General features: G+C 28.2%; 1 long non-coding RNA gene and 3 other non-coding genes across 6 annotated transcripts; all 4 read left to right on the forward strand.

Annotated features, from left to right (window-relative positions):
• Positions 1-310: 310 nt before the first annotated feature.
• LOC132729700 (uncharacterized) lies at positions 311-2,046 on the forward strand. 3 transcript variants are annotated; one of them, XR_009625659.1, is made up of 4 exons: positions 314-337; positions 532-608; positions 1,386-1,500; positions 1,897-2,046. It is a non-coding gene; the product is annotated as an uncharacterized LOC132729700 (long non-coding RNA). The 3 variants fall into 3 exon arrangements; XR_009625658.1 differs by having other exon boundaries at positions 311-337; positions 532-1,500; XR_009625657.1 differs by lacking the exon at positions 314-337 and having other exon boundaries at positions 418-608.
• Positions 2,047-4,189: 2,143 nt separating this feature from the next.
• Positions 4,190-4,261, forward strand: Trnah-gug (transfer RNA histidin (anticodon GUG)). Its single transcript has one exon. It is a non-coding gene; the product is annotated as a tRNA-His (tRNA).
• A 6,761-nt stretch (positions 4,262-11,022) lies between these two features.
• Trnah-gug (transfer RNA histidin (anticodon GUG)) lies at positions 11,023-11,094 on the forward strand. The gene has a single exon. It is a non-coding gene; the product is annotated as a tRNA-His (tRNA).
• A 5,569-nt stretch (positions 11,095-16,663) lies between these two features.
• On the forward strand, positions 16,664-16,735 carry Trnah-gug (transfer RNA histidin (anticodon GUG)). Its single transcript has one exon. It is a non-coding gene; the product is annotated as a tRNA-His (tRNA).
• Positions 16,736-18,124: the final 1,389 nt, after the last annotated feature.

An 18,124-nucleotide genomic window follows, 5' to 3' on the forward strand; every position in this document is an offset into this window, starting at 1 on the left:
TGACTTAAAGCACAGGAAGATTAAACTTCTTTACAAAAATCAAGTGACTCTTCTATTTAAATTTCTGAAAAACAAAAACAATTTCAAAATTTTAATTTTACATTAAAACAGGTCCCTAAACTCGAAATTTTCACAATTGTGTGGTTTTTTATTTCCATATGGGGAAACTGAAAAGGTTTAATTTTTCTTTTGACCCCCAAAGTCAGTGAAAAAGCAAAAATTTTTTCTCCCTTTAACTCATGGGCTGGGGAAATTTTTAAAAACCCATTTCAGAAAGTCAGTTGGTGCAGTGAAGTCAAAGGGGGCAAAGAATGAAAAAAGACAACACAGTAATCAGGTAAAATACTTTTTTTTTAAATAAATTGATAAGTATTTTGGTCATTTATTTGCTAAACTTGACATGTTCACTCTGGAAAATGAAAATTTATATGTGTTTGAACATGCTAAGATAAAATTGTAGGTGATTTTCAAAATTATAAGACAAAGTACAAAGGCACACTTAACATTTAATGTCAATATTTTCTTTTTCAGATTGGAATCTTCTGTAGTATTGAGAGTGGATTTTTTTTAACAATGGACCAGACCTCATGACAAATGTACAGCTGATGGTAATAACAAAGGTTCTCATTGTGCTGCTATTTTATCCAACAGTATTTGACTGTTATGATAAGTTTTGAATATTTTTCACCATACTTGAATTACATCATCCAATTTGACACACACCTGTAGATTGTTCTTGCTTCTTTCACATTATTTGACAAAGTAAACAAAAACAGGAAATTGACTGAAATTTTCATTTTCATCAATCTGGAGAACTTAAATATGTTTTTCACCATGTATCAATATTAATCTTAGCTGAATTGTTGGTCAAAAGAAGATCTATAAGCCTATTTTTGACAAATAGGTGAACACAATCTTTATATGACATGCAATATTGTATGTTGAAAATATATTTATCATTGTTAGGCATTTATTTCATTCATTCTTCCAACCAGATAGTGTCAAACATAAATTTATATGCTTGTTTTGTACAATAAACTGGATGTTAATCAATGAAATCACTGAATAGTAAAAAAAATGTGTTCCCTGAGTGACAAACAATCTTGCCTATGTAAGAAAAGTCATTTTCAGGAGCATATATGGTAAAACAAACTATTCCGCAATCCTATTTTGTCTTTTTTATTTGCTAAAGAACACATATTTTCTTTAATCAAATAAAAATGCATATCATCTTTAAATATTAGTTCATTTCTATACTGTTTCATGAGTTTTGAAGCAAATATCCATTTTCATTGAGACAAAAAATCTGAAGTACTGCTGTTTTTCTTCAAAATCTTTGATTAAATGTATGAAATAAAGTAGTCAGAATCATATATTTCTTTCAGACCTTGTTCCAAGTCAGATTCACATAGCTGAGCATTAAAGTGTTGCCTTGTTTTCATTCAAGAGGTCACAGTTGCTCCATTGATGTGCATAGCTTATTGTCACATATCAGTTATGGTAAGTTGTTTTCAGTTAATATGAGAATTTAACATCATTTACATCATGTTTATATCTCAACCTTTTTGTTTTCCCTTGGTGGTAAGTTGTATACTTTATATTTCACTATTTTATCATCAATATGATGTTTACAAATCAATTAATTTGAACTACAGATATATTTCATATGTTTTATTTGTTTGAAGTGCTTATTTGATTATGTGCATTTTATTGATATACTTGTTATACTTTGACTCAATGTCAGTCCATTTTACATTCTGTAATCTTATTCATTTTGTGAAAAGCATATAAAATACTGGATTTATTTCATCACAGATAAATAGCTAAATTGTTAAATGATTTACATATATTTTTTTTCATTTTATATTTTCAATGATTTCTCTTTTTTGTTTTCAGGTTGAAAAGGACAGTAAAAATTGTGGGAAAAGTATTGGTGATTAAGAAATAAAAATTCACACGCAAAAAATATCCAGATATTGTCAGAAAGCATAAGATGTTGGGATGAAGTGTAACTTTAAGAGAATGAAATAAAATTCATGTCTTCAATTTTGCATTTTTTATTGTTTATTTCAAACATGTATGTATGCACAAAAAAGGATTTATATCCTAAAACACCCCGGCCCAAACAAGGCGGGGGGTCTAAAAAAGAGGTGCCCCCCTAAATATTATCATCAGATTTTTTTACATATCAACTATATACCATCCACCAGTACTGGAAAAATATTGAACTTGAAAAAAATGCGTTTACGTAATGACTTTGCAATTTTGACTTAATATACTGACCTAGTGGCATTCGACCGATTTGGCGAGTTCAACCCCTTGTCTATATATAATATATATATACAGTATATTTTTTTCTAGAATTACTTTTTTACACTATCCCAACACTGTGCTGGGTCCTTGTAATTTTAACCAGATTGAAAATTTGACAAATCCATTCAAATAAATTCTGTGTTGTCATGAGCTAAATGTTTACTTGTTTGCTGCGATGCATCCATCGTTACAGTTTGAAGTGGCACCTGATACAAGATAATTGGGATTACATACCGGTATTATTGTTATGATAAAAATTTACTTGGGTGCAAATATGTTGTAGTCAGTGCTATTTTATGTCACATGTACTTTTAGTGAAATACTTGTTTTGCTTTATTATAAAGTCCAAAAGTACCATTTTAGGAACAATACGTTAAGACATAATTCGTCTGTTTTCGTTGCTGATTAGACATTGCATTAGTTTGAAGGTTCATCTTTACAGCAGTATAAGTTGCAAAGATCTAATAAAAGGAGAAGGGCCACCAAAAGCCTGCATGGCATGGTCGATTTTTTTTTTATAAAGAATAGGTTTTTATGTTTATTTCTGAAAGTCGGAAAACAGAATATTGAAAGAAAGAGAAGTGGCTTTAATTGTAAACAATATATTTTATAATATAAAAAAACCATATAAGATCCCTGCAGAAAGTTGATTAAAGTATAATTGCAATGCACGTGTTTGATAACATATATCTCACAGACATGTCTTTACTATAGGATATAAATAATTATTATTTTCCTTAGGCAAGAAATAATCTTTAAAGATTGCTTTAAAATACTACTTTCCACCTTTCATTGATATCTTTCAAGTTTCAATTCGTTAAAAAAACAAAGGTCGTGGTTCAATGATTTTGGACAAAGTTATTTCTCTTGAATGTTCAGTTTCAGCATTCATATTTTTGTTGACATGTATGTAAGTCATTATTTTAGTTACAAATATGCAATATACAATTTACAAAAAATAATTTCAGTGCCTACAATTTTGTATAAATATGGACTGTGTTTACATTGAATTGTTTTAAGGGCTTTGAATTTCAAATGAAAAATATTATTTGTGCAAACAAATTTGGAACTAAATATTTTAACATCTGAAATTATGGATGCATGCGCGGACATCCATGGCGTGACGACACATTTCTAGTTTAAAATAATTGAATGAGAAGAAAACAAATATTTACTTGATAACATGTATTTGAAATACATGGATACCCGTACACTATTGCTTTTTCGACCATGAACAATTCGTAATTTGAAGTTTAATATCTCATATTTATTTCAATTTAACTTGGGATAAAGTTTTTTATGTAAATGACCAGTTTGGATTTGTCTAGAATTTTTGTGGATACTGCCATGTAATTTACGCATTTAAATATCCTGAGACAGAAAAATGTTGACGCATTCAAATTATATCGACCTGCTATGTAAATTTCATACTTGTGTTATTGAGGCAACTTTGTGATTTTCTGAGTAATATATTAATTTGATATAATGTTGTTCAATATTTTACAACATTGAACATGTTAAGGGATTTTAGTGTCTACCGTTTAACACATGAATCATCATAAATGTGTTATAATTTCATTGAAAACAGAAGTGTTTTTCTAACTTTAAGTTTAAGATGAAAACTCATTCAATTATTTAAGATATTTCCTTTCCATAAATTCAAGACGATATAATTCATCACGTACAGACCACCTTGTCAAATATCTTAAATTCATGTCATTGAAGAAAGACTAATTATTATATAAACTTTGTTCGGGACCTCTTATCAGTGCAGTGCTAAATTAAGTGCCACAAGTATTTCTTATGACTGTTACGATTTAATTATGATAAGTAGAAATATAGAGGTTTATGTATTCTTGTCAGTTCAGCGGTGATAGCCGTGATCGTATAGTGGTTAGTACTTCGCGTTGTGGCCGCGACAACCCAGGTTCGAATCCTGGTCACGGCATTAACTGTGACAGTCGCTGTTTCGGCACAGCTGAACATTTTGTCAAAATATCTAGATATTCATGCAAGCAAGCATAGATTTCTTAATATAAATACAGTACGATTGAATATGAATTAAAGTGCATGTAATTATTGTTCTTTTAAAAACAGTTATATTTAATATAATAAACTATAATTTAAACATATTTAAACAAGTCATTATATTCTATGTTCATGTAAACTTGTTGATAAATTATTTTAAGTGAAAGTGAAATCTCAATGTTTGTTCCTATTTACTGTTAAGTTCTTTTATATTGAACATTTACAAAAAGAAAAAGAAAAAAAGAAATAGCGAAAATGCATTTGAAATTAACGTTTGAAACAATTACCAAGTTATATCACTCTTTCAGCTATACTTCATTAAAGTAAAATTGCGTTATTTTCTGTTTTTTAGTTTAATGCCATAGATGTATATCATTTCCCCTCAAGAGGATAAGTTAAACAACAAGTCTTTTGTATGTGTAATAAAGCTTGAACAATTATAATTATCAGACATGCATATCAATTTCAATATCCTTTGACGATATACAATTTTGAAGACTTTTAAGATATAACTATTCTATAAACATAAACAAATCTTAAAACATTTACTACAGATCACGAATCGTGATAATTCAAATAATTTACATTGTAAATGACAATAGCTTGGAACAATTGAATTAAATCGCAGATGCGTAACACATTTTATCTAAAAAAAACAACAACAACAATTTAAGTTTGATAATGCACAATGCTGGGGAAGTCCGAGAATAAATCATTAGCATAAATACTACAGAACGCTGCTTGTCTATATACAGCATTTCACTAACACTCCTATGCATGCATATGAACATAAATTAAACATGTTAAAAGGTTTAACAACACTAGGTTTAGAATCTTTACCAGTTTATGGATCAATCTATAATGAAAATCCGGTCAAAACACATGCCTGAAAATAAATATAAAGATGTAGCTAACAAAAAGCGACAAGAATTGTTACTACCCGTTGTTAATTCATAACGCATTTTTTAATGCTAATTGGTTCAATTAATTATCCTTATTATCGTTAAAAAATACATGTAATACTATTTTGACGCTGTTATTTTTCACGTATTTTTTTGTTTTTGGTGTTTTCTTCTTACTGGAACTTTTAATTTCTACGAATGATAATGATGTTGTGATGTTCTTTGTTCCTTTATTTGTAGCTGTCTGTTCTCCGTTTGAAACAAATTTTCTAGAATGTCATCAGTTAAAACTTTTTATGTTCTACTTATTTTTTTTCTTTGCTTTTGTCATGTGACCACAGAATTATTATATTTGTAATTATTGTATGTAACGAGATACTTTAAATGTATAAGTTACCGAAATAAACTTCTTCTTCCTCCTGAAATTAGTGTAAAAATCCATCTATTCAAACTTCGGTGTCCGATACCGGTTATTCGACAACCCTTTATTCGAATACCTGTATTATTCGAAGTAGTTCGGCGGTCCCGGTTATGAATTAATATAAATACGAACGTATCATCCGAAATGCAGTATCCGAATCCCTCTACTTTTGGAAGTAAATTTTGGCCCCGATTATACTTTCATGAAAGGATTTTCATCTATTATTCCAAGCCAGACTTATTGGCGCTGATCAACTTTCTGACCGTACCAACTTGTGAAAATTTTCTAAAACACATGTGTTTATTAAGACAATTGTGATAATTACAGTACGTTTTGCATGCTCTTTTATTACAGAATTACTTGTTTGCCAGTGACTTTTTATTAATTATTTGACGGTTAAAAGGGTTCAATTTAATAATGATAATTAAAGAATAAAAACAAGCAATTCAAAGTAAAAGAAAGCAAATTAACACTCAAACTAAATCTAAACAAAAATATTCTATCTCAAATTATTGTGTCTACGCTTACACAAGATATCCTTACATTGCTTGTATAAATTTCTATGATTAAATGTATGCACCCACCGTGTCCGATGCTGTAACTGTAAATGCTTGAAAATGACAGCCATATCATAATTGTTATGTATACTGTATTTGTGCGGCATAATTTGGTATAAAATGCAAACTTTTATAGCGATATCATAATTTCCATATCTTTTACACCGATAACTTTACCTTTTTACATATTTATTTTTGTTTAAACAAGAGACAACTGGACAGTTTAAAATGAAGTACGGGAAGACATGGACTATAATACAATACTAGCATCATTTCCATTTGATCAAATGTTGAAAATAAATATGATTATATACATTAAATCAAAGTGAATATAAACTACAAAGTTTCTAAAGATATTGTTGGATTTGTAATGTCTAAACAAATTAGATGACGCAGAATATGAAACAATTCGGACACCCATTAGTTGATCATTTTTTTTAAAATGAATATTATAAACATTTAAAATTTTATAGTGAATATAAGATACATGTACAAGTTTTCTGAAGATATTGCTGAATTTGTAATAAGGTGAAAAAGTGGTATAAGTTAAATGTGTTTCGGTCAGAGTTAAGAAGATTCCTAAAAATAGGTACATGCTTTAAATATTGTTTAATCATTTACAAAGAGTTTTCAGTGTCGCCCCAGGCCAAATTAAGGCTTCTGCAAGAATAAGAGTAATGCGATTAAGAATGTTTCTTTTCATTTGTACATGTAAGCACAAATAAGAACTGCTTAGGGCTATGTAATTTGTTTAAGCAAGCATTCGTTATCAGATGAATTTTTGGTATTGTAAAATATATATTAAAGTTAATTATTTTGGAACAAACTTATGTTTGATTCTTAATAATGATGTATTAAACCGCTTTTAATGCATTTTCATGCTCCTTTTTCACAAATGGTGACATTGTTAAAGCGACACCGTCATCTTTTTTTTCAAAAGGATTTATTGCATACTGTCGTGAAGAACCTGTAAAGTAACAGTTCTCGAGTTCAAGTGTTATGATTTAATTTTCCTTACTCATGTGGATAATTTTTATGTTGTTCAATATAACACACCAATGTAAGAAATAATAAATTCATAGGAAATGGTAGTAACTGTTGTTTTTAAAAGATGGAAACACAAATGCTGTGAAAGCCTTCCTTTTGATAGGTTTATACCATTTAATTAATGATATAATTCATCACTTACAGGCAAAATTAACAATGCCAAATATCTTAAATCTATGTCATTAATAAATCGTCGTGATTTTGGCACTATAGACAAAGAAGAAAAAAGCGGTATTAAATTGTCAATAAACACCGTTTAGGGACTACATGTATATGCGGCTGTTATGTTATTCTCCTTCGATTATATAGTTTACAAAGCCTGTTAAAGCAACAATAAAAAGCATTTTGTTTATATTATCAATATCAGTTAATAAATATTTTGACAAAACGGTGCCATTCCGTAAGCAGCGTAATGACGTCATCCTAAGTACACAACTCATTCATAAACGCTGACGTAATTTTAAACATACAAGAACGATAAATTGGGCACTGACGTAAACACAATACAATCCATTCTAAGGCGTAAGTTTTTATTGTTTCATTGTTGAAAACTTGATAAAATATTTTTTTTACTGTTTTCTGTTGTTTAATAATTTCTATATATTAGCAACAGTAGAGTGCGAATTCGAACACCGTTATACGAAAATCGGCACCGTGAGTAATTTCCGCTTGAAAAAAAAATATCATGAGTGATCTTCCTTCTCTTATCTTGTTAGAATCGAAATAACATCGTTTTGAGCGGTGTTTATCGGCTATTTAACACCGGTTTTGTCGTTTTGACGCGAAAAAATAAACCACTCAGGCCTACGGCCTTCGTGGTCGGTTTCTACACATCATAACTGCAAACTGGTGTTCAATAGTCGATAAACACCACACAGACCGATATTATTTCGTAAATAATCATCATATAAAAGTCTCTTATAACTCAATATATGAGTGGCAATGTACTTTTTTAAATCATGTTATATGTGTTCTATGAATATTGTTGTATGTATGTACATTGATGAGACTAAAATAAAAATAAAGATATAAAATGTGTCCTAGACTTGTTATCAGTACAGTGCTATATTAAGTGCTATAAGTACTTTATAATGCCAATAAATTGTTTTGATATTAAGTAGAAATACAAACTAGGTGAAACAAATTCTGTCAGTTCAGCAGTGATAGCCGTGATCGTATAGTGGTTAGTACTTCGCGTTGTGGCCGCGACAACCCAGATTCGAATCCTGGTCACGGCAATGACTATGACAGTCGCTGTCTCGGCACAGCTGAACAGTTTTTGTCAAACTATGTGAATATTTATGCAATAAAGTATACATTTTATTAATATATGAGTTTATACAACTGATCCATTAAGATTACATAAATCAAAATGATAGTACTTTCGTTCTTTACATTTTATCAATTTAAGAGACATTTATATTACGTTTTAAAATTGTATTTAAATAAATTCTGTATTTTCTTTGTTCGTGTAAAATTATTAATGAATGTTGTTTAGACAAACCTTCATGTGTTAAATTTCGAATTTGTTAATCACTATTACGCTGAAAATCTATGACAGAATCGCTGTTGATGAAAATACCATTTAATTCAATACAAATATTCAAACAAACAGTTTCAACTTTTTTGTAACACATTCCACTTTCAGTTGCATTTTATTAAAATAAATACGTATTTTTCGACTTCATACATTATTTTCATTCAAAAGACTTAGTTTACGAACATGCTTATTTTTGAAACATTGATATTGATCAGTCAGCGATATGCTTATCAATTTTCAGTATTCTTTGACGAACTATTTTTCTTCCAAAACTTTAAATTCTTAAAACACTAACTAGAGACAACGGTTCATGATAACTAAATATATTCCATTATAGATGTCAATAATTGTTTTGAACAATTAAATTTTAATTTTATCACAAAAGTGAAACATACTTGTTGGCATTTGTTTCAATTCTTTATTATTTCAATTCACCTCATTGAACATCTACGTAGCATTGATTTTTATATACAACATATCTCTTACTCTCTTATCTAAATACACAATTTTAAAATTAAATTATTAGGCTTATTTGTACTAACTTCAGGTTTTGAAATTACTTGATTAGTCATTGCAGCTGGACAAATAAATCACGTGCATAAAATATTGATAAATTGGAAACAACCGCCTTCAAATCATATTAAAATAGAACATATATATTTGTCTATAAAGATTTTATCCGGTACATACATTTAATTTATCAATTATTTCCTTCTTAAACGAATACACATAACATAACAAAAGATAACTTTTATTCGAAATTCAAAATGTAACAACACAATCATAGTCGATTTACATCAAATAGTGCAAATGTGAGACAATTGATTTCTTATATGTGTGTGTTAAACGAGAATGCCAATCACATTTAAAAAAATTAAGAATTTGATAACAATTATATTAACATGTTTACCATTCGCATTTTATAATAACTCTTGACGATGCTTAAAGCATGCGACAAATTACTTGAGAACACAATTGGTTGCATTCTCATTTAGAAAAGCTCAAATACCACATAGACAAAAGTAACAAAAACAACTTTTTTAATTATATCATTTTATTTCGTCTTTACAATACTATCACAAAATGCCACAACATTTGTTACGTAGGAAGTGTTATATTACGTCAGAGATACATGCAAACAATAAAATTCTGTTGTACTTCTTATTGCTTGAAATAAATAGCAGGAATTTTGGACAAATATATGTTCCATAAAACAGTTAAAGGAGACACATCGTATTGGAAGACTACACTTTACATACACAAGCACCATAGCAACTTTCCAGTGACGGAGAATCATATTTTTTATCATTGTGTTATAACATAAGCATGAATATAATATGAGATAAATATAAAACATAAAATGGACCAGAAGATTATATTCTCTCAATGGTACTAAATGACTCAAATCCTACGTTGCTGAGTCATATAAAATAGAAAATCCTCTCGCAGTAAACTATAAATTAAATCGTGTTATCATATTTAACATTGATGCATTACAAGTACGTTAAACATTTATACTTTTTATATTTGATTTTTTTCTTCATTTTGAAGAAAGAATATTATATTATTATATTAGTCTCAGTAATGTAATGAGGATATCTTACATCTAAAAGCTGTAAAAATAGATTCACAAACTAATTTAAAAATATATCCTATTCAGACAGAACCCAATCAATGGTATTGCAAAATACTATAAAATAGTTTGGAAACGTAAATTTCTAATTTAATCATTTAGAAAAATATCTTGATAAATTATCTAAATAACGATGTTTAAAACATGTTCTAAATGAGCTCCTATTATTCATAATAAATGTACATCTCAGAAATGTGTCCAATGTTTAAACTTTTTCTTGATATATTCACAGCATATGTCATGAGAAACTATGATAACATATGAAGTCAGTCACTTTTCACGACTCTAAAATTTAAATTTTGTGATTAAAACATTTATTCCAAAATAATTGTTGATATGTTTTGTGCAATAAAATACACTAATATCAGGAGTTATAATTTCATTCAAAATATAAGTTTATTTTTTTTAACTTTAAGTTCAAGATAAAAATTCACTTAATTTATTTAAGACGTTTCCTTTCAATAGACCTTAAGACCTTTTATCAGTACAGTGATAAATTAAGAGCCACAAGTACTTTCTTTTATTACGATATGATAATGATAAGTAGAAATATAGGAGCTTTTCTAATTTTGTCTGTGATAGCCGTGATCGTATAGTGGTTAGTACTTCGCGTTGTGGCCGCTACAACCCAGGTTCGAATCCTGGTCACGGCATTGTCTGTGAAAGCTGAATATTTTTGTCAAAATATTTAGATATTTAGACAACAAAGCATAGATTTATTTCTATAGATTATAAAAAAGGTGCATTACGATTGAATAAAGATAAAAAGTGATTTTACTTATTGTTCTCTTCATTTATAATAATCAATTTTAGAAACAGTTATATTCATTCTTAAACTAATTATTTTAATTTTATATATAATAATTATTCTATGTTCACGTACAATTGTGGATACATTATATTTTAGTTAAACCTGTGTATATTTATTTTACTAGTAATTTCATTTATACTGAAAATGTATCATGATCGTTAATGATGAAAAACAATCGTCAAAAACAAACGTACAAACATAAAGGTTAACTTTTTAACAAATACCAAACTTATTTCAGCTACATGTCATTAAAATGTTGGTTTTTTAGATTAAAGTCATATACGCATCATTTCTCCCTAACAAATTTATATTTTGTAACAAAACAATAACATTTATAATCGTCAGACATGCGTATAAATTTTCAAATTTAGGAGACGTTTCCTACTCCGAGAATAAAGCATTAGTATAAATTATACTACAGAACACTGCTTGTTTATATCATACAAAATATCAATAACACTCATATATGGACATAATTTAAATTTGATGTTAAAAATATTGAGTAACACTAGGTTTGGAACCTCTTGACAAGAACTTGTAACATGTTCAAGGATTATTGCAGCTGTAAATTCAGGACAAAACATATGCCTGAAATTATGGCTAAATGTATCTTTTCACACAATTTAAACATGAATTGTTGAAATTTCAATACATGTAACATGAGGTTTAGAACTTCGTTATAAACAGTGGTTAAAGTTAATAGAATATTGTACCTGAAAAAAAAATCTGGAAACAAAGTGATTCCTCGGAAAAATTAATCACAACAGAATAACGGTTTGAATGAGTCTGTACATGAGGGATAATGAATACGTGCAACATCCCTTACGCCCCCTAGCACCGGGGAGGTCAGGATAAAACACGTCCCTAGAATCATATAACCAATGCCTATTCGCCTGCATACATCATTTTAACAGAACATATTGTTCATCGCACGACATTGTGAGCAAAAATTACGCATATATGTAACTTTGTTTTTAGGAAACTAAAAAAAACGTAACAGTCTTGCACAAATCATCTTCATTTAATTCCTGTATTAAAGTTTTTTCTTTATTTTTTAGATAGTGAAAAATTTATATTCGAAAAATGCGTCAACTCTGAGGCTGAAAATGCAATTAACTTTCAGTCCTTGAAATTCTCATTTTAAAATTTATTGTAAAACAATAACAATTAAAAACATACGGGGACTTAAAACAGATTTATAATTATATTGCCTTTCATGTAATAATGTTGAATATAAATATGGTTTTAGTTTCAATAAATATAAAATAAAGGTTTTGGACAGATAAATAGCCTCGTTTTCATACCTAAACAACGTTTGGCTATTTATAAACACATATGTGTTTGAAAAAATAACTAGTTTTATTGCGTAGTTTTGAACAAGCAGTAGATACAAATAATTTATCCATTTCCCTTTTCCAACGAATAGCATTGACGGTCACAATTAATTTATAGTTAATATCTTACCATTATAGTACATCATGATGATAATAATATGCTACAAATTACTTGTGCAGTGTATGATAACCTTACTTGGTTATGTAACATTTAAAAAATACGCACACACCTTATAGACAAAAGTTATAAAGACAACATATCAAATTACATTTGTAACAACATTTAACTTTCGCCTTAACAATAATATCATGATATTAGCACAAAACATGTTACGTGGGAAGTGTATAACTGCGTCAGAGATACAGCTAACTGTTCAGTTATGTTTCAACATAATCATTGTTATTGTAATATATAATCGGAATATATATAAGATAAATGTCGATCAAAAAGCGCTCAAGAGAAACATGATATGGTCACACAGTGATAAAGACAAGGATAAAGCGTTATAGAGACTGTGATACTTTTCAAGGACGATAAACCAACTTTATTCATGTTTTATTGCATAGTATGAATAATATATTAAATAGAAATGAATTATAAAACGGCCATGAATAAAATAAGCAATTGTTTATATATTTCAGACATTAAACATACAATAAGATTTGATGAATTAAGAAATCAAATCATAACATAACAAAGAAATATAGAAATCATTTCATAACTTTCTGTTCAACAGTGATAGCCGAATGACACTGACATGTTGCAGTACTTTATTGTTACCCTTAAAATAATTAACAAAACGGTTTGGTTACAGCATATCTGTTATTGTAAAAGTTGATAGAATATTTAAAGAATTGTTCTGTTGCATGCAAAGATTATCTTCAATTTAACATATCGAATTACAGGAAGAACAGCCCATTAAACTACAATTTTGTTTCCATGAGATAATGTGATTATTCTCCACGATTATATGTGTGTAGCTTTAGTAAAATCCATTGTAAATGTGGAAAAACCCTTGCATTTATTGTGGCGCATTTGCTGGAACAAGCCTAAGTTTTAAGTTTCTTAGTTTGAATATATGAATATCCCCATTGTCATTGAAACGTTCACATCCTAATGAAAAGTTTTTGGTGCTTCTTTCACAGTCAGTCATGAGTTGCTTCATAAAATAGTCTTTTACAACTGTGTTTGGTTCGATCAAAATTGATATTTTAATCTATTCACTTCTCTTTATTTGTATTTTGCAATTCTAGCAAACAATAATATACAATGAACCTATATTGTTTTTAGCCGAAGCAGACAATGGTATACTTACTTTATTTCAAACTACAAAAATGTATTATAAACTAACGTCCTATTAGAAAGATATTTTTTGAGGTGTCTCAAATCCATAATTTAAATAATAAAAAAACGTATGTTTCCTCTTTAATGAAGGAATTATTTAACTATAATTACTGAGGCATAACATGCCTTTAATTTAAGAATAACGTATGGAGTAAAACTCATGTTGCCTTTTTCATGGTTGTTATATAGTTCAACAAAATGACACAAAAAATATCACTATTGCGTTTTATTTACGTGTATTTAAGTACGAATGAGAAGAACTACAGTTTCAGTTAGTTATGAATATAAAGGTTTATGGATATTAAATGAATTCACTAATGTGACCTTAATACAAGGACCACATTATTATCCCTCATTCAAAAAACATTGCAAACATTTTTAATCATTCGATTCTCTTTAAAAAAAAACAACAACATTTTTGAAAAATCTTTTATTACGAGCCATTATCATAAAGATGTTTAATTTGATTCGAAATCGATTCCATAGTGGAATGTTTTGTGATGCAATGTTCTCGTCATGATATAAACTGTACTCATATAATCAGATGTTTCAGAATATTAAAAAAGGCAAACAAATGCTTATATTAAAAACATTAATATTATAATGAATATAAGATATGAGTTTTCTGAGGGTATTTATGAATGTATAATGTTAATAATAGAATTACGTATTTTGTGTCTTCATAACTCATTTTCACTCAAAAGACTTAGAATACCAACATGCTTATTTTTTAGGAAAAAAAAAACACATTGATATTGGCCAGTGTGCGATATGCCTATCAATTTTTAATATCATTTGACGAAATATTATTCTTGCAAAACTTTAAATTCTTAAAACACTAACTAGAGACAACGCTTCGTGATAACTAAATATATTCCATTGTAAATGTCAATAATTGTTTTTGAACAACTAAATTTTAATTTTATCACAAAAGTGAAACAAACTTGTTGGCATTTGTTTCAATTCTTTATTATTTCAATTGACCTCATTGACAATCTACATAGCATTGATTTTTATATACAACATATCTCTTACTCTCTTCTCTAAATACAACAATTTTGAAATGAAAATGAACAAGCTTATTTGCACTAACTTCAGGTTTTAAAATTACATAATAAGTCAGTGCAGCTGTAAGTCCAGGACAAATGAATCACCTGCATAAAATATTGATAAATTGGATCCATCCGCCTTCATACCATATAAACAAAAGACATATATATTTGTCTTGCCAGATTTTATCCGGTACATACGTTTAATTTATCAATTATTGCTTTTAAAATGAACAAACATAACATAACAAAACATATCTTTTATTTGACATTAAAAATGTAACAACACAATCATAGTCGATTTACATCAAATAGTGCAAATGTGAGACACGTGATTTCTTATATGTGTGTGTTTACCGAGAAGCTCAGTGCATGACGAATGTCAATCACATTAAAAAATATGTATTTGATAACAATTATAAGACCATGTTTAACATTTGCATTTTATTATAACTCCTGACGATGCTTATAGCATACGACAAATTATTATAAACACAATTGGTTGCATTCTCATTTAGAACAGCTCACACACCAGATAGACAAAAGTAACAAAAACAACTTATTTAATTATATCATTATATTTTCGTCTTTACAATAATATCACAAAATGCCACAACATTTGTTACGTAGGAAGTGTTTATTACGTCAGAGATACGTGAAAATAATAAAATTATGTTGTACTTCTTATTGCTTGAAATAAATAGCAGGAATATTGGACAAAAATATTCCATAAAACGGTCAAAAGAGACACATCGTATTGGAAGTGTACACTTTACATAAACAAACGCCATAGAAACTTTCCCAGGACGGAGAATCACATTTTTTATTATTGTGTTAAAACATAAGCATGAATATTTTTAGAGATAAATATAAACATAAAAATGACCAGAAGAAAATAATATTCTCTCATTGGTACTAAATGTTTCAAATCTTACGATATTGAGTCATAACTACATATAAGAAAGAAAATCCTCTCGCAGTAAACTATAAATTAAATCGTGTGTTATCATGTTCAACATCGATGCGTTAAAAGTGAGTTTTAGAGTCATTTCCTTTATATTTGATGTTTTCTTCATTTTGAAGTAGATATATTATATTAGTTTGAGAAATGTAAAGATGATATCTTACATCCAAAAGCTGTAGAAATAGATTCACATACTAAAATATATCATATTCAGACAGAACCCAATACATGGTATTGCAAAATATACTATCAAATATTTTGGAAACTTAAATTTCTAAATAAATCATTTTGATTTTTTTTTTTTTTTTTGATAAATTATCTAAATAACGATGTTTAAAACATGTTCTAAATGAGCTCCTATTATTCACAATACATGTACATCACAGAAATTTGTCGATTTTTTAAAACTTTTTTTTTCTTGATACATTCACAGCCTATTTCGTGAGGAACTATGATAACATATGAAGTCAGTCACTTTTCACTGCTCTAACATTTAAATTTGTAATAAAAACATTTATTCTAAAATATTTTTTTTTTAACTTTAAGTTTAATATGAAAACTCACTCTATTGATTTAAGACGTTTCCTTTCAATAGACCTTCAGACCTTTTATCAGTACAGTGCTAAATTAAGAGCCACAAGTACTTTCTTTTATTACAATATGATAATGATAAGTAGAAATGTAGGAGTTTATCTACATTTGTTAGTTCAGCAGTGATAGCCGTGATCGTATAGTGGTTAGTACTTCGCGTTGTGGCCGCGACAACCCAGGTTCGAATCCTGGTCACGGCATTGACTGTGAAAGCGGAATATTTTTGTCAAAATATTTAGATATTTAGACAACAAAGCATAGATTTATTTCTATAGATTATAAAAAAAAGGTATATTACGTTTGAATAAAGATAAAAAGTGATTTTACTTATTGTTCTCTTCATTTATAATAATCACCTTTAGAAACGGTTATATTAAATTCTTAAACTAATTATTTTAATTTTATATATAAATAATTATTCTATGTTCACGTACAATTGTGGATACATTATATTTTAGTTAAACCTGTGTATATTTATTTTACTTGTAATTTCATTTATACTGAAAATGTATCATGATCGTTAATGATGAAAAACAATCGTCAAAAACAAACGTGCAAAAATAAAGGTTAACTTTTTAACAAATACCAGACTTATTTCAGCTACATGTCATTAAAATGTGTTTTTTTTTATTAAAGTCATATACGCATCATTTCTCCCTAGCAAATTTATATTTGTAACAAAACAATAACATTTATAATCATCAGACATGCGTATAAATTTTCAAATTTAGGAGAAGTTTCCTACTCCGAGAATAAAGCATAAGTATAAATTATAATACAGAACACTGCTTGTTTATATCATTCTAGGAAACTAAAAAAACGTAACAGTCTTGCACAAATCATCTTCATTTAATTCCTGTATTAAAGTTTTTTCTTTATTTTTTAGATAGTGAAAAATTTATATTCGAAAAATGTGTCAACTCTGAGGCTGAAAATGCAATTAACTTTCTGTCCTTGAAATTCTCATGTAAAACAATAACAATTAAACACATAGAACGGACTTTAAACATATATTTCTAATTATACTGCCTTTCATGTAATAATGTTGAATATAAATATGGTTTTAGTTTCAATAAATAAAAAATTAAGGTTTTGGACAGGTAAATAGCCTCGTTTTCATACCTTAACAACGTTTGGCTATTTGAAAACACAGATGTGTTTGAAAAAATAACTAGTTATTTTGCGTAGTTTTGAACAAGCAGTAGATACAAATAATTTATCCATTTCCCTTTTTCCAACGAATATCATTGATGGTCACAATTAATTTATAGTTCATATCTTACCATTATAGTACTTCATGATGATAATAATATGCTACAAATTACTTGTGCAGTGTATGATAACCTTACATGGTTATGTAACATTTAAAAAATACGCACACTCCTTATAGAAAAAAGTTATAAAGACAACATATCAAATTACATTTGTAACATCATTTAACTTTCGCCTTAACAATAATATCATGATATTAGCACAAAACATGTTACGTGGGAAGTGTATAACTGCGTCATAGATACAGCTAACTGTTCAGTTATGGTTCCACATAATCATTGTTATTGTAATATATAATCCGAATATTTATAAGATAA

Source organism: Ruditapes philippinarum, unplaced genomic scaffold, assembly GCF_026571515.1.
Source record: "Ruditapes philippinarum isolate M1 unplaced genomic scaffold, ASM2657151v2 ctg6863_1_1_1_1, whole genome shotgun sequence".
Classification (NCBI taxonomy): domain Eukaryota; kingdom Metazoa; phylum Mollusca; class Bivalvia; order Venerida; family Veneridae; genus Ruditapes; species Ruditapes philippinarum.